The following is a 21,212-nucleotide window of genomic DNA, read 5'->3' as shown; positions in this document are numbered from 1 at the left end:
GCAAAACATACAACTCACTCCATGAATTGATTGCTACGGCATCTGTTATCAGCAGTCACAACCAGCAACACCAGTAGCAGCCGACTGCACGCAAAGAATAGGAACGTGCAGTGGGATTTACGTGAAATCGGCGCAATTGTGGATGCTAATCGTTCGCTTGTATCTGCCTACACACCTCTGCCGGTTGGGAATTATTCCACTTGTATCGCAAGGTGCGCATGTAGGTGTGTTAAAAATTATGGAGGCGCTGGGTATCGATCCCAGTACCTCTCGCACGCTAAGCCAGCGCTCTACCATCTGAGCTACGCCCACCCTCCCGATAACTAGTAGTGCTACATACAGTGATATCAACGTCACAGACCCTTGTACTCCCATTATTCCGCAGACAAACACTACTCTCTATGTATCAGTGAGGGTGTCTTTCAGGTTTCGTGCATTCTGTATCGAATCGTAGTTGGCCACAATGAAAGTGGCACGCATAACGTCGAAAATAGAGTTCAGACACCGCTCTGAGTAAGACGAACGTGTTGTCCACCTCTAGACTTCAATGACGTTAAGCCGTGATACCTAAGACAGATCTGCACTCGATGACACCACGATAACAGCCGGTCCCCACACTTACACCTTGCTCTCCTTATGACAGTATACATCATATCAGTCTGTGACGCTGGTTTTGCAACTTCTTGCGTGAGTTTATGTTCGCCGCGACCAACACTTACCATGCACTGACCACAAAACATGGAGGAGCCAGGGCTTGAACCCGAGACCGTTCACACGCTAAGCGAACGATCTGCCAACTGAGCTACAGCTACACACACGACCAAGCCTGGCTATTCTCCATTCTTTGCGACTCTGATGTGCAAGGACACGATGGTTGGTTGGTTTGTAGCGGCGAAGGTACCAGAATACAAAGGCGCGGACACGTTCATATACACAAGAGTTCCAAGTAGTTTCGATGCTCTGGTATTACGAATGCAAATTCCGTCTGTTTTGAACGTCTTAAATTGAAAGGGCGGTCACAAATTGGTCCATTTCACTCCTTGTCGACAATCACACAGCACCTGAGGTAACAAGCACATCTCGAGCCCCATTGTGCTCTCCATTGTTCATGCCAACTCAGTGCCTCGCTCTTTGCTACTGCGTAAAATTCTTGTCGTCCAACTGCAAAACACTTGGACACAATAAGTTTCCGCATCCCCTTTGCACTAATCGTACTACGAAACGCTCCCCACACTTGGCAATCACCCATGCAGATGACTTTTCCGACTTTACACGACGCTCACGCAACGCTCACGCTAGTGACAGCCTTATTTATAGTTCGACGTCGCGCCAAAGCGAATGAGCACATTTCGCCTACGGCTTAGGCCGCTCTTCTAGTGTGGCTGCTCTGTGTGTGCAGGTAGCGAGGGGCTGCAAGCTTCCTGTGTTCGCACCTATATCACCTGTGCTTCCTTGTCAGAGACAGACTATCGCAAAACATACAACTCACTCCATGAATTGATTGCTACGGCATCTGTTATCAGCAGTCACAACCAGCAACACCAGTAGCAGCCGACTGCACGCAAAGAATAGGAACGTGCAGTGGGATTTACGTGAAATCGGCGCAATTGTGGATGCTAATCGTTCGCTTGTATCTGCCTACACACCTCTGCCTGTTGGGAATTATTCCACTTGTATCGCAAGGTGCGCATGTAGGTGTGTTAAAAATTCTGGAGGCGCTGGGTATCGATCCCAGTACCTCTCGCACGCTAAGCGAGCGCTCTACCATCTGAGCTACGCCCAACCCCCCCCCCCCCCCCCAATAACTAGTAGTGCTACATACAGTCATATCAACGTCACAGACCCTTGTACTCCCATTATTCCGCAGACAAACACTACTCTCTATGTATCAGTGAGGGTGTCTTTCAGGTTTCGTGCATTCTGTATCGAATCGTAGTTGGCCACAATGAAAGTGGCACGCATAACGTCCAAAATAGAGTTCAGACACCGCTCTGAGTAAGACGAACGTGTTGTCCAACTCTAGACTTCTATGACGTTAAGCCGTGATACCTAAGACAGATCTGCACTCGATGACACCACGATAACAGCCGGTCCCCACACTTACACCTTGCTCTCCTTATGACAGTATACATCATATCAGTCTGTGACGCTGGTTTTGCAACTTCTTGCGTGAGTTTATGTTCGCCGCGACCAACACTTACCATGCACTGACCACAAAACATGGAGGAGCCAGGGCTTGAACCCGAGACCGTTCACACGCTAAGCGAACGATCTGCCAACTGAGCTACAGCTACACACACGACCAAGACTGGCTATTCTCCATTTTTTGCGACTCTGATGTGCAAGGACACGATGGTTGGTTGGTTTGTAGCGGCGAAGGTACCAGAATACAAAGGCGCGGACACGTTCATATACACAAGAGTTCCAAGTAGTTTCGATGCTCTGGTATTACGAATGCAAATTCCGTCTGTTTTGAACGTCTTAAATTGAAAGGGCGGTCACAAATTGGTCCATTTCACTCCTTGTCGACAATCACACAGCACCTGAGGTAACAAGCACATCTCGAGCCCCATTGTGCTCTCCATTGTTCATGCCAACTCAGTGCCTCGCTCTTTGCTACTGCGTAAAATTCTTGTCGTCCAACTGCAAAACACTTGGACACAATAAGTTTCCGCATCCCCTTTGCACTAATCGTACTACGAAACGCTCCCCACACTTGGCAATCACCCATGCAGATGACTTTTCCGACTTTACACGACGCTCACGCAACGCTCACGCTAGTGACAGCCTTATTTATAGTTCGACGTCGCGCCAAAGCGAATGAGCACATTTCGCCTACGGCTTAGGCCGCTCTTCTAGTGTGGCTGCTCTGTGTGTGCAGGTAGCGAGGGGCTGCAAGCTTCCTGTGTTCGCACCTATATCACCTGTGCTTCCTTGTCAGAGACAGACTATCGCAAAACATACAACTCACTCCATGAATTGATTGCTACGGCATCTGTTATCAGCAGTCACAACCAGCAACACCAGTAGCAGCCGACTGCACGCAAAGAATAGGAACGTGCAGTGGGATTTACGTGAAATCGGCGCAATTGTGGATGCTAATCGTTCGCTTGTATCTGCCTACACACCTCTGCCTGTTGGGAATTATTCCACTTGTATCGCAAGGTGCGCATGTAGGTGTGTTAAAAATTCTGGAGGCGCTGGGTATCGATCCCAGTACCTCTCGCACGCTAAGCGAGCGCTCTACCATCTGAGCTACGCCCAACCCCCCCCCCCCCCCCCCCAATAACTAGTAGTGCTACATACAGTCATATCAACGTCACAGACCCTTGTACTCCCATTATTCCGCAGACAAACACTACTCTCTATGTATCAGTGAGGGTGTCTTTCAGGTTTCGTGCATTCTGTATCGAATCGTAGTTGGCCACAATGAAAGTGGCACGCATAACGTCCAAAATAGAGTTCAGACACCGCTCTGAGTAAGACGAACGTGTTGTCCAACTCTAGACTTCTATGACGTTAAGCCGTGATACCTAAGACAGATCTGCACTCGATGACACCACGATAACAGCCGGTCCCCACACTTACACCTTGCTCTCCTTATGACAGTATACATCATATCAGTCTGTGACGCTGGTTTTGCAACTTCTTGCGTGAGTTTATGTTCGCCGCGACCAACACTTACCATGCACTGACCACAAAACATGGAGGAGCCAGGGCTTGAACCCGAGACCGTTCACACGCTAAGCGAACGATCTGCCAACTGAGCTACAGCTACACACACGACCAAGCCTGGCTATTCTCCATTCTTTGCGACTCTGATGTGCAAGGACACGATGGTTGGTTGGTTTGTAGCGGCGAAGGTACCAGAATACAAAGGCGCGGACACGTTCATATACACAAGAGTTCCAAGTAGTTTCGATGCTCTGGTATTACGAATGCAAATTCCGTCTGTTTTGAACGTCTTAAATTGAAAGGGCGGTCACAAATTGGTCCATTTCACTCCTTGTCGACAATCACACAGCACCTGAGGTAACAAGCACATCTCGAGCCCCATTGTGCTCTCCATTGTTCATGCCAACTCAGTGCCTCGCTCTTTGCTACTGCGTAAAATTCTTGTCGTCCAACTGCAAAACACTTGGACACAATAAGTTTCCGCATCCCCTTTGCACTAATCGTACTACGAAACGCTCCCCACACTTGGCAATCACCCATGCAGATGACTTTTCCGACTTTACACGACGCTCACGCAACGCTCACGCTAGTGACAGCCTTATTTATAGTTCGACGTCGCGCCAAAGCGAATGAGCACATTTCGCCTACGGCTTAGGCCGCTCTTCTAGTGTGGCTGCTCTGTGTGTGCAGGTAGCGAGGGGCTGCAAGCTTCCTGTGTTCGCACCTATATCACCTGTGCTTCCTTGTCAGAGACAGACTATCGCAAAACATACAACTCACTCCATGAATTGATTGCTACGGCATCTGTTATCAGCAGTCACAACCAGCAACACCAGTAGCAGCCGACTGCACGCAAAGAATAGGAACGTGCAGTGGGATTTACGTGAAATCGGCGCAATTGTGGATGCTAATCGTTCGCTTGTATCTGCCTACACACCTCTGCCTGTTGGGAATTATTCCACTTGTATCGCAAGGTGCGCATGTAGGTGTGTTAAAAATTCTGGAGGCGCTGGGTATCGATCCCAGTACCTCTCGCACGCTAAGCGAGCGCTCTACCATCTGAGCTACGCCCAACCCCCCCCCCCCCCCCAATAACTAGTAGTGCTACATACAGTCATATCAACGTCACAGACCCTTGTACTCCCATTATTCCGCAGACAAACACTACTCTCTATGTATCAGTGAGGGTGTCTTTCAGGTTTCGTGCATTCTGTATCGAATCGTAGTTGGCCACAATGAAAGTGGCACGCATAACGTCCAAAATAGAGTTCAGACACCGCTCTGAGTAAGACGAACGTGTTGTCCAACTCTAGACTTCTATGACGTTAAGCCGTGATACCTAAGACAGATCTGCACTCGATGACACCACGATAACAGCCGGTCCCCACACTTACACCTTGCTCTCCTTATGACAGTATACATCATATCAGTCTGTGACGCTGGTTTTGCAACTTCTTGCGTGAGTTTATGTTCGCCGCGACCAACACTTACCATGCACTGACCACAAAACATGGAGGAGCCAGGGCTTGAACCCGAGACCGTTCACACGCTAAGCGAACGATCTGCCAACTGAGCTACAGCTACACACACGACCAAGACTGGCTATTCTCCATTTTTTGCGACTCTGATGTGCAAGGACACGATGGTTGGTTGGTTTGTAGCGGCGAAGGTACCAGAATACAAAGGCGCGGACACGTTCATATACACAAGAGTTCCAAGTAGTTTCGATGCTCTGGTATTACGAATGCAAATTCCGTCTGTTTTGAACGTCTTAAATTGAAAGGGCGGTCACAAATTGGTCCATTTCACTCCTTGTCGACAATCACACAGCACCTGAGGTAACAAGCACATCTCGAGCCCCATTGTGCTCTCCATTGTTCATGCCAACTCAGTGCCTCGCTCTTTGCTACTGCGTAAAATTCTTGTCGTCCAACTGCAAAACACTTGGACACAATAAGTTTCCGCATCCCCTTTGCACTAATCGTACTACGAAACGCTCCCCACACTTGGCAATCACCCATGCAGATGACTTTTCCGACTTTACACGACGCTCACGCAACGCTCACGCTAGTGACAGCCTTATTTATAGTTCGACGTGGCGCCAAAGCGAATGAGCACATTTCGCCTACGGCTTAGGCCGCTCTTCTAGTGTGGCTGCTCTGTGTCTGCAGGTAGCGAGGGGCTGCAAGCTTCCTGTGTTCGCACCTATATCACCTGTGCTTCCTTGTCAGAGACAGACTATCGCAAAACATACAACTCACTCCATGAATTGATTGCTACGGCATCTGTTATCAGCAGTCACAACCAGCAACACCAGTAGCAGCCGACTGCACGCAAAGAATAGGAACGTGCAGTGGGATTTACGTGAAATCGGCGCAATTGTGGATGCTAATCGTTCGCTTGTATCTGCCTACAGACCTCTGCCGGTTGGGAATTATTCCACTTGTATCGCAAGGTGCGCATGTAGGTGTGTTAAAAATTCTGGAGGCGCTGGGTATCGATCCCAGTACCTCTCGCACGCTAAGCGAGCGCTCTACCATCTGAGCTACGCCCAACCCCCGCCCCCCCCATAACTAGTAGTGCTACATACAGTCATATCAACGTCACAGACCCTTGTACTCCCATTATTCCGCAGACAAACACTACTCTCCATGTATCAGTGAGGGTGTCTTTCAGGTTTCGTGCATTCTGTATCGAATCGTAGTTGGCCACAATGAAAGTGGCACGCATAACGTCCAAAATAGAGTTCAGACACCGCTCTGAGTAAGACGAACGTGTTGTCCAACTCTAGACTTCAATGACGTTAAGCCGTGATACCTAAGACAGATCTGCACTCGATGACACCACGATAACAGCCGGTCCCCACACTTACACCTTGCTCTCCTTATGACAGTATACATCATATCAGTCTGTGACGCTGGTTTTGCAACTTCTTGCGTGAGTTTATGTTCGCCGCGACCAACACTTACCATGCACTGACCACAAAACATGGAGGAGCCAGGGCTTGAACCCGAGACCGTTCACACGCTAAGCGAACGATCTGCCAACTGAGCTGCAGCTACACACACGACCAAGCCTGGCTATTCTCCATTTTTTGCGACTCTGATGTGCAAGGACACGATGGTTGGTTGGTTTGTAGCGTCGAAGGTACCAGAATACAAAGGCGCGGACACGTTCATATACACAAGAGTTCCAAGTAGTTTCGATGCTCTGGTATTACGAATGCAAATTCCGTCTGTTTTGAACGTCTTAAATTCAAAGGGCGGTCACAAATTGGTCCATTTCACTCCTTGTCGACAATCACACAGCACCTGAGGTAACAAGCACATCTCGAGCCCCATTGTGCTCTCCATTGTTCATGCCAACTCAGTGCCTCGCTCTTTGCTACTGCGTAAAATTCTTGTCGTCCAACTGCAAAACACTTGGACACAATAAGTTTCCGCATCCCCTTTGCACTAATCGTACTACGAAACGCTCCCCACACTTGGCAATCACCCATGCAGATGACTTTTCCGACTTTACACGACGCTCACGCAACGCTCACGCTAGTGACAGCCTTATTTATAGTTCGACGTCGCGCCAAAGCGAATGAGCACATTTCGCCTACGGCTTAGGTCGCTCTTCTAGTGTGGCTGCTCTGTGTCTGCAGGTAGCGAGGGGCTGCAAGCTTCCTGTGTTCGCACCTATATCACCTGTGCTTCCTTGTCAGAGACAGACTATCGCAAAACATACAACTCACTCCATGTATTGATTGCTACGGCATCTGTTATCAGCAGTCACAACCAGCAAAACCAGTAGCAGCCGACTGCACGCAAAGAATAGGAACGTGCAGTGGGATTTACGTGAAATCGGCGCAATTGTGGATGCTAATCGTTCGCTTGTATCTGCCTACACACCTCTGCCGGTTGGGAATTATTCCACTTGTATCGCAAGGTGCGCATGTAGATGTGTTAAAAATTCTGGAGGCGCTGGGTATCGATCCCAGTACCTCTCGCACGCTAAGCGAGCGCTCTACCATCTGAGCTACGCCCAACCCCCCGATAACTAGTAGTGCTACATACAGTCATATCAACGTCACAGACCCTTGCACTCCCATTATTCCGCAGACAAACACTACTCTCTATGTATCAGTGAGGGTGTCTTTCAGGTTTCGTGCATTCTGTATCGAATCGTAGTTGGCCACAATGAAAGTGGCACGCATAACGTCGAAAATAGAGTTCAGACACCGCTCTGAGTAAGACGAACGTGTTGTCCACCTCTAGACTTCAATGACGTTAAGCCGTGATACCTGAGACAGATCTGCACTCGATGACACCACGATAACAGCCGGTCCCCACACTTACACCTTGCTCTCCTTATGACAGTATACATCATATCAGTCTGTGACGCTGGTTTTGCAACTTCTTGCGAGAGTTTATGTTCGCCGCGACCAACACTTACCATGCACTGACCACAAAACATGGAGGAGCCAGGGCTTGAACCCGAGACCGTTCACACGCTAAGCGAACGATCTGCCAACTGAGCTACAGCTACACACACGACCACGACTGGCTATTCTCCATTTTTTGCGACTCTGATGTGCAAGGACACGATGGTTGGTTGGTTTGTAGCGGCGAAGGTACCAGAATACAAAGGCGCGGACACGTTCATATACACAAGAGTTCCAAGTAGTTTCGATGCTCTGGTATTACGAATGCAAATTCCGTCTGTTTTGAACGTCTTAAATTGAAAGGGCGGTCACAAATTGGTCCATTTCACTCCTTGTCGACAATCACACAGCACCTGAGGTAACAAGCACATCTCGAGCCCCATTGTGCTCTCCATTGTTCATGCCAACTCAGTGCCTCGCTCTTTGCTACTGCGTAAAATTCTTGTCGTCCAACTGCAAAACACTTGGACACAATAAGTTTCCGCATCCCCTTTGCACTAATCGTACTACGAAACGCTCCCCACACTTGGCAATCACCCATGCAGATGACTTTTCCGACTTTACACGACGCTCACGCAACGCTCACGCTAGTGACAGCCTTATTTATAGTTCGACGTGGCGCCAAAGCGAATGAGCACATTTCGCCTACGGCTTAGGCCGCTCTTCTAGTGTGGCTGCTCTGTGTCTGCAGGTAGCGAGGGGCTGCAAGCTTCCTGTGTTCGCACCTATATCACCTGTGCTTCCTTGTCAGAGACAGACTATCGCAAAACATACAACTCACTCCATGAATTGATTGCTACGGCATCTGTTATCAGCAGTCACAACCAGCAACACCAGTAGCAGCCGACTGCACGCAAAGAATAGGAACGTGCAGTGGGATTTACGTGAAATCGGCGCAATTGTGGATGCTAATCGTTCGCTTGTATCTGCCTACACACCTCTGCCGGTTGGGAATTATTCCACTTGTATCGCAAGGTGCGCATGTAGATGTGTTAAAAATTCTGGAGGCGCTGGGTATCGATCCCAGTACCTCTCGCACGCTAAGCGAGCGCTCTACCATCTGAGCTACGCCCAACCCCCCGATAACTAGTAGTGCTACATACAGTCATATCAACGTCACAGACCCTTGCACTCCCATTATTCCGCAGACAAACACTACTCTCTATGTATCAGTGAGGGTGTCTTTCAGGTTTCGTGCATTCTGTATCGAATCGTAGTTGGCCACAATGAAAGTGGCACGCATAACGTCGAAAATAGAGTTCAGACACCGCTCTGAGTAAGACGAACGTGTTGTCCACCTCTAGACTTCAATGACGTTAAGCCGTGATACCTGAGACAGATCTGCACTCGATGACACCACGATAACAGCCGGTCCCCACACTTACACCTTGCTCTCCTTATGACAGTATACATCATATCAGTCTGTGACGCTGGTTTTGCAACTTCTTGCGAGAGTTTATGTTCGCCGCGACCAACACTTACCATGCACTGACCACAAAACATGGAGGAGCCAGGGCTTGAACCCGAGACCGTTCACACGCTAAGCGAACGATCTGCCAACTGAGCTACAGCTACACACACGACCAAGCCTGGCTATTCTCCATTCTTTGCGACTCTGATGTGCAAGGACACGATGGTTGGTTGGTTTGTAGCGGCGAAGGTACCAGAATACAAAGGCGCGGACACGTTCATATACACAAGAGTTCCAAGTAGTTTCGATGCTCTGGTATTACGAATGCAAATTCCGTCTGTTTTGAACGTCTTAAATTGAAAGGGCGGTCACAAATTGGTCCATTTCACTCCTTGTCGACAATCACACAGCACCTGAGGTAACAAGCACATCTCGAGCCCCATTGTGCTCTCCATTGTTCATGCCAACTCAGTGCCTCGCTCTTTGCTACTGCGTAAAATTCTTGTCGTCCAACTGCAAAACACTTGGACACAATAAGTTTCCGCATCCCCTTTGCACTAATCGTACTACGAAACGCTCCCCACACTTGGCAATCACCCATGCAGATGACTTTTCCGACTTTACACGACGCTCACGCAACGCTCACGCTAGTGACAGCCTTATTTATAGTTCGACGTCGCGCCAAAGCGAATGAGCACATTTCGCCTTCGGCTTAGGCCGCTCTTCTAGTGTGGCTGCTCTTTGTGTGCAGGTAGCGAGGGGCTGCAAGCTTCCTGTGTTCGCACCTATATCACCTGTGCTTCCTTGTCAGAGACAGACTATCGCAAAACATACAACTCACTCCATGAATTGATTGCTACGGCATCTGTTATCAGCAGTCACAACCAGCAACACCAGTAGCAGCCGACTGCACGCAAAGAATAGGAACGTGCAGTGGGATTTACGTGAAATCGGCGCAATAGTGGATGCTAATCGTTCGCTTGTATCTGCCTACACACCTCTGCCGGTTGGGAATTATTCCACTTGTATCGCAAGGTGCGCATGTAGGTGTGTTAAAAATTATGGAGGCGCTGGGTATCGATCCCAGTACCTCTCGCACGCTAAGCCAGCGCTCTACCATCTGAGCTACGCCCACCCTCCCGATAACTAGTAGTGCTACATACAGTGATATCAACGTCACAGACCCTTGTACTCCCATTATTCCGCAGACAAACACTACTCTCTATGTATCAGTGAGGGTGTCTTTCAGGTTTCGTGCATTCTGTATCGAATCGTAGTTGGCCACAATGAAAGTGGCACACATAACGTCGAAAATAGAGTTCAGACACCGCTCTGAGTAAGACGAACGTGTTGTCCACCTCTAGACTTCAATGACGTTAAGCCGTGATACCTAAGACAGATCTGCACTCGATGACACCACGATAACAGCCGGTCCCCACACTTACACCTTGCTCTCCTTATGACAGTATACATCATATCAGTCTGTGACGCTGGTTTTGCAACTTCTTGCGTGAGTTTATGTTCGCCGCGACCAACACTTACCATGCACTGACCACAAAACATGGAGGAGCCAGGGCTTGAACCCGAGACCGTTCACACGCTAAGCGAACGATCTGCCAACTGAGCTACAGCTACACACACGACCAAGCCTGGCTATTCTCCATTTTTTGCGACTCTGATGTGCAAGGACACGATGGTTGGTTGGTTTGTAGCGGCGAAGGTACCAGAATACAAAGGCGCGGACACGTTCATATACACAAGAGTTCCAAGTAGTTTCGATGCTCTGGTATTACGAATGCAAATTCCGTCTGTTTTGAACGTCTTAAATTGAAAGGGCGGTCACAAATTGGTCCATTTCACTCCTTGTCGACAATCACACAGCACCTGAGGTAACAAGCACATCTCGAGCCCCATTGTGCTCTCCATTGTTCATGCCAACTCAGTGCCTCGCTCTTTGCTACTGCGTAAAATTCTTGTCGTCCAACTGCAAAACACTTGGACACAATAAGTTTCCGCATCCCCTTTGCACTAATCGTACTACGAAACGCTCCCCACACTTGGCAATCACCCATGCAGATGACTTTTCCGACTTTACACGACGCTCACGCAACGCTCACGCTAGTGACAGCCTTATTTATAGTTCGACGTGGCGCCAAAGCGAATGAGCACATTTCGCCTACGGCTTAGGCCGCTCTTCTAGTGTGGCTGCTCTGTGTGTGCAGGTAGCGAGGGGCTGCAAGCTTCCTGTGTTCGCACCTATATCACCTGTGCTTCCTTGTCAGAGACAGACTATCGCAAAACATACAACTCACTCCATGAATTGATTGCTACGGCATCTGTTATCAGCAGTCACAACCAGCAACACCAGTAGCAGCCGACTGCACGCAAAGAATAGGAACGTGCAGTGGGATTTACGTGAAATCGGCGCAATTGTGGATGCTAATCGTTCGCTTGTATCTGCCTACACACCTCTGCCGGTTGGGAATTATTCCACTTGTATCGCAAGGTGCGCATGTAGGTGTGTTAAAAATTCTGGAGGCGCTGGGTATCGATCCCAGTACCTCTCGCACGCTAAGCGAGCGCTCTACCATCTGAGCTACGCCCAACCCCCCGATAACTAGTAGTGCTACATACAGTCATATCAACGTCACAGACCCTTGCACTCCCATTATTCCGCAGACAAACACTACTCTCTATGTATCAGTGAGGGTGTCTTTCAGGTTTCGTGCATTCTGTATCGAATCGTAGTTGGCCACAATGAAAGTGGCACGCATAACGTCGAAAATAGAGTTCAGACACCGCTCTGAGTAAGACGAACGTGTTGTCCACCTCTAGACTTCAATGACGTTAAGCCGTGATACCTGAGACAGATCTGCACTCGATGACACCACGATAACAGCCGATCCCCACACTTACACCTTGCTCTCCTTATGACAGTATACATCATATCAGTCTGTGACGCTGGTTTTGCAACTTCTTGCGAGAGTTTATGTTCATCGCGACCAACACTTACCATGCACTGACCACAAAACATGGAGGAGCCAGGGCTTGAACCCGAGACCGTTCACACGCTAAGCGAACGATCTGCCAACTGAGCTACAGCTACACACACGACCAAGCCTGGCTATTCTCCATTCTTTGCGACTCTGATGTGCAAGGACACGATGGTTGGTTGGTTTGTAGCGGCGAAGGTACCAGAATACAAAGGCGCGGACACGTTCATATACACAAGAGTTCCAAGTAGTTTCGATGCTCTGGTATTACGAATGCAAATTCCGTCTGTTTTGAACGTCTTAAATTGAAAGGGCGGTCACAAATTGGTCCATTTCACTCCTTGTCGACAATCACACAGCACCTGAGGTAACAAGCACATCTCGAGCCCCATTGTGCTCTCCATTGTTCATGCCAACTCAGTGCCTCGCTCTTTGCTACTGCGTAAAATTCTTGTCGTCCAACTGCAAAACACTTGGACACAATAAGTTTCCGCATCCCCTTTGCACTAATCGTACTACGAAACGCTCCCCACACTTGGCAATCACCCATGCAGATGACTTTTCCGACTTTACACGACGCTCACGCAACGCTCACGCTAGTGACATCCTTATTTATAGTTCGACGTCGCGCCAAAGCGAATGAGCACATTTCGCCTACGGCTTAGGCCGCTCTTCTAGTGTGGCTGCTCTGTGTCTGCAGGTAGCGAGGGGCTGCAAGCTTCCTGTGTTCGCACCTATATCACCTGTGCTTCCTTGTCAGAGACAGACTATCGCAAAACATACAACTCACTCCATGTATTGATTGCTACGGCATCTGTTATCAGCAGTCACAACCAGCAACACCAGTAGCAGCCGACTGCACGCAAAGAATAGGAACGTGCAGTGGGATTTACGTGAAATCGGCGCAATTGTGGATGCTAATCGTTCGCTTGTATCTGCCTACACACCTCTGCCGGTTGGGAATTATTCCACTTGTATCGCAAGGTGCGCATGTAGATGTGTTAAAAATTCTGGAGGCGCTGGGTATCGATCCCAGTACCTCTCGCACGCTAAGCGAGCGCTCTACCATCTGAGCTACGCCCACCCCACCGATAACTAGTAGTGCTACATACAGTCATATCAACGTCACAGACCCTTGCACTCCCATTAATCCGCAGACAAACACTACTCTCTATGTATCAGTGAGGGTGTCTTTCAGGTTTCGTGCATTCTGTATCGAATCGTAGTTGGCCACAATGAAAGTGGCACGCATAACGTCGAAAATAGAGTTCAGACACCGCTCTGAGTAAGACGAACGTGTTGTCCACCTCTAGACTTCAATGACGTTAAGCCGTGATACCTGAGACAGATCTGCACTCGATGACACCACGATAACAGCCGGTCCCCACACTTACACCTTGCTCTCCTTATGACAGTATACATCATATCAGTCTGTGACGCTGGTTTTGCAACTTCTTGCGAGAGTTTATGTTCGCCGCGACCAACACTTACCATGCACTGACCACAAAACATGGAGGAGCCAGGGCTTGAACCCGAGACCGTTCACACGCTAAGCGAACGATCTGCCAACTGAGCTACAGCTACACACACGACCAAGCCTGGCTATTCTCCATTCTTTGCGACTCTGATGTGCAAGGACACGATGGTTGGTTGGTTTGTAGCGGCGAAGGTACCAGAATACAAAGTCGCGGACACGTTCATATACACAAGAGTTCCAAGTAGTTTCGATGCTCTGGTATTACGAATGCAAATTCCGTCTGTTTTGAACGTCTTAAATTGAAAGGGCGGTCACAAATTGGTCCATTTCACTCCTTGTCGACAATCACACAGCACCTGAGGTAACAAGCACATCTCGAGCCCCATTGTGCTCTCCATTGTTCATGCCAACTCAGTGCCTCGCTCTTTGCTACTGCGTAAAATTCTTGTCGTCCAACTGCAAAACACTTGGACACAATAAGTTTCCGCATCCCCTTTGCACTAATCGTACTACGAAACGCTCCCCACACTTGGCAATCACCCATGCAGATGACTTTTCCGACTTTACACGACGCTCACGCTAGTGACAGCCTTATTTATAGTTCGACGTCGCGCCAAAGCGAATGAGCACATTTCGCCTACGGCTTAGGCCGCTCTTCTAGTGTGGCTGCTCTGTGTGTGCAGGTAGCGAGGGGCTGCAAGCTTCCTGTGTTCGCACCTATATCACCTGTGCTTCCTTGTCAGAGACAGACTATCGCAAAACATACAACTCACTCCATGAATTGATTGCTACGGCATCTGTTATCAGCAGTCACAACCAGCAACACCAGTAGCAGCCGACTGCACGCAAAGAATAGGAACGTGCAGTGGGATTTACGTGAAATCGGCGCAATTGTGGATGCTAATCGTTCGCTTGTATCTGCCTACACACCTCTGCCGGTTGGGAATTATTCCACTTGTATCGCAAGGTGCGCATGTAGGTGTGTTAAGAATTCTGGAGGCGCTGGGTATCGATCCCAGTACCTCTCGCACGCTAAGCGAGCGCTCTACCATCTGAGCTACGCCCACCCCCCCGATAACTAGTAGTGCTACATACAGTCATATCAACGTCACAGACCCTTGCACTCCCATTATTCCGCAGACAAACACTACTCTCTATGTATCAGTGAGGGTGTCTTTCAGGTTTCGTGCATTCTGTATCGAATCGTAGTTGGCCACAATGAAAGTGGCACGCATAACGTCGAAAATAGAGTTCAGACACCGCTCTGAGTAAGACGAACGTGTTGTCCACCTCTAGACTTCAATGACGTTAAGCCGTGATACCTAGGACAGATCTGCACTCGATGACACCACGATAACAGCCGGTCCCCACACTTACACCTTGCGTTCCTTATGACAGTATACATCATATCAGTCTGTGACGCTGGTTTTGCAACTTCTTGCGTGAGTTTATGTTCGCCGCGACCAACACTTACCATGCACTGACCACAAAACATGGAGGAGGCAGGGCTTGAACCCGAGACCGTTCACACGCTAAGCGAACAATCTGCCAACTGAGCTACAGCTACACACACGACCAAGCCTGGCTATTCTCCATTCTTTGCGACTCTGATGTGCAAGGACACGATGGTTGGTTGGTTTGTAGCGGCGAAGGTACCAGAATACAAAGGCGCGGACACGTTCATATACACAAGAGTTCCAAGTAGTTTCGATGCTCTGGTATTACGAATGCAAATTCCGTCTGTTTTGAAAGTCTTAAATTGAAAGGGCGGTCACAAATTGGTCCATTTCACTCCTTGTCGACAATCACACAGCACCTGAGGTAACAAGCACATCTCGAGCCCCATTGTGCTCTCCATTGTTCATGCCAACTCAGTGCCTCGCTCTTTGCTACTGCGTAAAATTCTTGTCGTCCAACTGCAAAACACTTGGACACAATAAGTTTCCGCATCCCCTTTGCACTAATCGTACTACGAAACGCTCCCCACACTTGGCAATCACCCATGCAGATGACTTTTCCGACTTTACACGACGCTCACGCAACGCTCACGCTAGTGACAGCCTTATTTATAGTTCGACGTGGCGCCAAAGCGAATGAGCACATTTCGCCTACGGCTTAGGCCGCTCTTCTAGTGTGGCTGCTCTGTGTGTGCAGGTAGCGAGGGGCTGCAAGCTTCCTGTGTTCGCACCTATATCACCTGTGCTTCCTTGTCAGAGACAGACTATCGCAAAACATACAACTCACTCCATGAATTGATTGCTACGGCATCTGTTATCAGCAGTCACAACCAGCAACACCAGTAGCAGCCGACTGCACGCAAAGAATAGGAACGTGCAGTGGGATTTACGTGAAATCGGCGCAATTGTGGATGCTAATCGTTCGCTTGTATCTGCCTACACACTTCTGCCGGTTGGGAATTATTCCACTTGTATCGCAAGGTGCGCATGTAGGTGTGTTAAAAATTCTGGAGGCGCTGGGTATCGATCCCAGTACCTCTCGCACGCTTAGCGAGCGCTCTACCATCTGAGCTACGCCCAACCCCCCCCCCCCCCCCCATAACTAGTAGTGCTACATACAGTCATATCAACGTCACAGACCCTTGTACTCCCATTATTCCGCAGACAAACACTACTCTCTATGTATCAGTGAGGGTGTCTTTCAGGTTTCGTGCATTCTGTATCGAATCGTAGTTGGCCACAATGAAAGTGGCACGCATAACGTCGAAAATAGAGTTCAGACACCGCTCTGAGTAAGACGAACGTGTTGTCCACCTCTAGACTTCAATGACGTTAAGCTGTGATACCTAAGACAGATCTGCACTCGATGACACCACGATAACAGCCGGTCCCCACACTTACACCTTGCTCTCCTTATGACAGTATACATCATATCAGTCTGTGACGCTGGTTTTGCAACTTCTTGCGTGAGTTTATGTTCGCCGCGACCAACACTTACCATGCACTGACCACAAAACATGGAGGAGGCAGGGCTTGAACCCGAGACCGTTCACACGCTAAGCGAACGAACTGCCAACTGAGCTACAGCTACACACACGACCAAGCCTGGCTATTCTCCATTCTTTGCGACTCTGATGTGCAAGGACACGATGGTTGGTTGGTTTGTAGCGGCGAAGGTACCAGAATACAAAGGCGCGGACACGTTCATATACACAAGAGTTCCAAGTAGTTTCGATGCTCTGGTATTACGAATGCAAATTCCGTCTGTTTTGAACGTCTTAAATTGAAAGGGCGGTCACAAATTGGTCCATTTCACTCCTTGTCGACAATCACACAGCACCTGAGGTAACAAGCACATCTCGAGCCCCATTGTGCTCTCCATTGTTCATGCCAACTCAGTGCCTCGCTCTTTGCTACTGCGTAAAATTCTTGTCGTCCAACTGCAAAACACTTGGACACAATAAGTTTCCGCATCCCCTTTGCACTAATCGTACTACGAAACGCTCCCCACACTTGGCAATCACCCATGCAGATGACTTTTCCGACTTTACACGACGCTCACGCTAGTGACAGCCTTATTTATAGTTCGACGTCGCGCCAAAGCGAATGAGCACATTTCGCCTACGGCTTAGGCCGCTCTTCTAGTGTGGCTGCTCTGTGTGTGCAGGTAGCGAGGGGCTGCAAGCTTCCTGTGTTCGCACCTATATCACCTGTGCTTCCTTGTCAGAGACAGACTATCGCAAAACATACAACTCACTCCATGAATTGATTGCTACGGCATCTGTTATCAGCAGTCACAACCAGCAACACCAGTAGCAGCCGACTGCACGCAAAGAATAGGAACGTGCAGTGGGATTTACGTGAAATCGGCGCAATTGTGGATGCTAATCGTTCGCTTGTATCTGCCTACACACCTCTGCCGGTTGGGAATTATTCCACTTGTATCGCAAGGTGCGCATGTAGGTGTGTTAAGAATTCTGGAGGCGCTGGGTATCGATCCCAGTACCTCTCGCACGCTAAGCGAGCGCTCTACCATCTGAGCTACGCCCACCCCCCCGATAACTAGTAGTGCTACATACAGTCATATCAACGTCACAGACCCTTGCACTCCCATTATTCCGCAGACAAACACTACTCTCTATGTATCAGTGAGGGTGTCTTTCAGGTTTCGTGCATTCTGTATCGAATCGTAGTTGGCCACAATGAAAGTGGCACGCATAACGTCGAAAATAGAGTTCAGACACCGCTCTGAGTAAGACGAACGTGTTGTCCACCTCTAGACTTCAATGACGTTAAGCCGTGATACCTAGGACAGATCTGCACTCGATGACACCACGATAACAGCCGATCCCCACACTTACACCTTGCGTTCCTTATGACAGTATACATCATATCAGTCTGTGACGCTGGTTTTGCAACTTCTTGCGTGAGTTTATGTTCGCCGCGACCAACACTTACCATGCACTGACCACAAAACATGGAGGAGGCAGGGCTTGAACCCGAGACCGTTCACACGCTAAGCGAACGATCTGCCAACTGAGCTACAGCTACACACACGACCAAGCCTGGCTATTCTCCATTCTTTGCGACTCTGATGTGCAAGGACACGATGGTTGGTTGGTTTGTAGCGGCGAAGGTACCAGAATACAAAGGCGCGGACACGTTCATATACACAAGAGTTCCAAGTAGTTTCGATGCTCTGGTATTACGAATGCAAATTCCGTCTGTTTTGAAAGTCTTAAATTGAAAGGGCGGTCACAAATTGGTCCATTTCACTCCTTGTCGACAATCACACAGCACCTGAGGTAACAAGCACATCTCGAGCCCCATTGTGCTCTCCATTGTTCATGCCAACTCAGTGCCTCGCTCTTTGCTACTGCGTAAAATTCTTGTCGTCCAACTGCAAAACACTTGGACACAATAAGTTTCCGCATCCCCTTTGCACTAATCGTACTACGAAACGCTCCCCACACTTGGCAATCACCCATGCAGATGACTTTTCCGACTTTACACGACGCTCACGCAACGCTCACGCTAGTGACAGCCTTATTTATAGTTCGACGTGGCGCCAAAGCGAATGAGCACATTTCGCCTACGGCTTAGGCCGCTCTTCTAGTGTGGCTGCTCTGTGTGTGCAGGTAGCGAGGGGCTGCAAGCTTCCTGTGTTCGCACCTATATCACCTGTGCTTCCTTGTCAGAGACAGACTATCGCAAAACATACAACTCACTCCATGAATTGATTGCTACGGCATCTGTTATCAGCAGTCACAACCAGCAACACCAGTAGCAGCCGACTGCACGCAAAGAATAGGAACGTGCAGTGGGATTTACGTGAAATCGGCGCAATTGTGGATGCTAATCGTTCGCTTGTATCTGCCTACACACCTCTGCCTGTTGGGAATTATTCCACTTGTATCGCAAGGTGCGCATGTAGGTGTGTTAAAAATTCTGGAGGCGCTGGGTATCGATCCCAGTACCTCTCGCACGCTAAGCGAGCGCTCTACCATCTGAGCTACGCCCAACCCCCCCCCCCCCCCCAATAACTAGTAGTGCTACATACAGTCATATCAACGTCACAGACCCTTGTACTCCCATTATTCCGCAGACAAACACTACTCTATATGTATCAGTGAGGGTGTCTTTCAGGTTTCGTGCATTCTGTATCGAATCGTAGTTGGCCACAATGAAAGTGGCACGCATAACGTCCAAAATAGAGTTCAGACACCGCTCTGAGTAAGACGAACGTGTTGTCCAACTCTAGACTTCAATGACGTTAAGCCGTGATACCTAAGACAGATCTGCACTCGATGACACCACGATAACAGCCGGTCCCCACACTTACACCTTGCTCTCCTTATGACAGTATACATCATATCAGTCTGTGACGCTGGTTTTGCAACTTCTTGCGTGAGTTTATGTTCGCCGCGACCAACACTTACCATGCACTGACCACAAAACATGGAGGAGCCAGGGCTTGAACCCGAGACCGTTCACACGCTAAGCGAACGATCTGCCAACTGAGCTACAGCTACACACACGACCAAGCCTGGCTATTCTCCATTTTTTGCGACTCTGATGTGCAAGGACACGATGGTTGGTTGGTTTGTAGCGGCGAAGGTACCAGAATACAAAGGCGCGGACACGTTCATATACACAAGAGTTCCAAGTAGTTTCGATGCTCTGGTATTACGAATGCAAATTCCGTCTGTTTTGAACGTCTTAAATTGAAAGGGCGGTCACAAATTGGTCCATTTCACTCCTTGTCGACAATCACACAGCACCTGAGGTAACAAGCACATCTCGAGCCCCATTGTGCTCTCCATTGTTCATGCCAACTCAGTGCCTCGCTCTTTGCTACTGCGTAAAATTCTTGTCGTCCAACTGCAAAACACTTGGACACAATAAGTTTCCGCATCCCCTTTGCACTAATCGTACTACGAAACGCTCCCCACACTTGGCAATCACCCATGCAGATGACTTTTCCGACTTTACACGACGCTCACGCAACGCTCACGCTAGTGACAGCCTTATTTATAGTTCGACGTGGCGCCAAAGCGAATGAGCACATTTCGCCTACGGCTTAGGCCGCTCTTCTAGTGTGGCTGCTCTGTGTCTGCAGGTAGCGAGGGGCTGCAAGCTTCCTGTGTTCGCACCTATATCACCTGTGCTTCCTTGTCAGAGACAGACTATCGCAAAACATACAACTCACTCCATGAATTGATTGCTACGGCATCTGTTATCAGCAGTCACAACCAGCAACACCAGTAGCAGCCGACTGCACGCAAAGAATAGGAACGTGCAGTGGGATTTACGTGAAATCGGCGCAATTGTGGATGCTAATCGTTCGCTTGTATCTGCCTACACACCTCTGCCGGTTGGGAATTATTCCACTTGTATCGCAAGGTGCGCATGTAGGTGTGTTAAAAATTCTGGAGGCGCTGGGTATCGATCCCAGTACCTCTCGCACGCTAAGCGAGCGCTCTACCATCTGAGCTACGCCCAACCCCCCGATAACTAGTAGTGCTACATACAGTCATATCAACGTCACAGACCCTTGCACTCCCATTATTCCGCAGACAAACACTACTCTCTATGTATCAGTGAGGGTGTCTTTCAGGTTTCGTGCATTCTGTATCGAATCGTAGTTGGCCACAATGAAAGTGGCACGCATAACGTCGAAAATAGAGTTCAGACACCGCTCTGAGTAAGACGAACGTGTTGTCCACCTCTAGACTTCAATGACGTTAAGCCGTGATACCTGAGACAGATC

The 21,212-nt window shown here is 49.0% G+C and overlaps 12 non-coding genes across 12 annotated transcripts; all 12 read right to left on the bottom strand.

Moving 5' to 3' along the window:
- Positions 1-1,710: 1,710 nt before the first annotated feature.
- Positions 1,711-1,787, bottom strand: Trnaa-agc (transfer RNA alanine (anticodon AGC)). Its single transcript has one exon. It is a non-coding gene; the product is annotated as a tRNA-Ala (tRNA).
- A 1,405-nt stretch (positions 1,788-3,192) lies between these two features.
- On the bottom strand, positions 3,193-3,269 carry Trnaa-agc (transfer RNA alanine (anticodon AGC)). The gene has a single exon. It is a non-coding gene; the product is annotated as a tRNA-Ala (tRNA).
- A 1,407-nt stretch (positions 3,270-4,676) lies between these two features.
- On the bottom strand, positions 4,677-4,753 carry Trnaa-agc (transfer RNA alanine (anticodon AGC)). The gene has a single exon. It is a non-coding gene; the product is annotated as a tRNA-Ala (tRNA).
- Positions 4,754-6,157: 1,404 nt separating this feature from the next.
- Trnaa-agc (transfer RNA alanine (anticodon AGC)) lies at positions 6,158-6,234 on the bottom strand. Its single transcript has one exon. It is a non-coding gene; the product is annotated as a tRNA-Ala (tRNA).
- Positions 6,235-7,635: 1,401 nt separating this feature from the next.
- Trnaa-agc (transfer RNA alanine (anticodon AGC)) lies at positions 7,636-7,712 on the bottom strand. Its single transcript has one exon. It is a non-coding gene; the product is annotated as a tRNA-Ala (tRNA).
- A 1,394-nt stretch (positions 7,713-9,106) lies between these two features.
- Positions 9,107-9,183, bottom strand: Trnaa-agc (transfer RNA alanine (anticodon AGC)). The gene has a single exon. It is a non-coding gene; the product is annotated as a tRNA-Ala (tRNA).
- Positions 9,184-12,048: 2,865 nt separating this feature from the next.
- On the bottom strand, positions 12,049-12,125 carry Trnaa-agc (transfer RNA alanine (anticodon AGC)). Its single transcript has one exon. It is a non-coding gene; the product is annotated as a tRNA-Ala (tRNA).
- Positions 12,126-13,519: 1,394 nt separating this feature from the next.
- On the bottom strand, positions 13,520-13,593 carry Trnaa-agc (transfer RNA alanine (anticodon AGC)). The gene has a single exon. It is a non-coding gene; the product is annotated as a tRNA-Ala (tRNA).
- A 1,386-nt stretch (positions 13,594-14,979) lies between these two features.
- Trnaa-agc (transfer RNA alanine (anticodon AGC)) lies at positions 14,980-15,053 on the bottom strand. Its single transcript has one exon. It is a non-coding gene; the product is annotated as a tRNA-Ala (tRNA).
- A 2,867-nt stretch (positions 15,054-17,920) lies between these two features.
- Trnaa-agc (transfer RNA alanine (anticodon AGC)) lies at positions 17,921-17,994 on the bottom strand. Its single transcript has one exon. It is a non-coding gene; the product is annotated as a tRNA-Ala (tRNA).
- A 1,397-nt stretch (positions 17,995-19,391) lies between these two features.
- Trnaa-agc (transfer RNA alanine (anticodon AGC)) lies at positions 19,392-19,468 on the bottom strand. The gene has a single exon. It is a non-coding gene; the product is annotated as a tRNA-Ala (tRNA).
- Positions 19,469-20,872: 1,404 nt separating this feature from the next.
- Positions 20,873-20,949, bottom strand: Trnaa-agc (transfer RNA alanine (anticodon AGC)). The gene has a single exon. It is a non-coding gene; the product is annotated as a tRNA-Ala (tRNA).
- Positions 20,950-21,212: the final 263 nt, after the last annotated feature.

The sequence above is a fragment of the Schistocerca gregaria genome, chromosome 3, assembly GCF_023897955.1.
Source record: "Schistocerca gregaria isolate iqSchGreg1 chromosome 3, iqSchGreg1.2, whole genome shotgun sequence".
Taxonomy (NCBI): domain Eukaryota; kingdom Metazoa; phylum Arthropoda; class Insecta; order Orthoptera; family Acrididae; genus Schistocerca; species Schistocerca gregaria.
The sequence above is the reverse complement of the archived record's forward strand: the minus strand, read 5'-3'. Positions and strand labels throughout refer to the sequence as shown.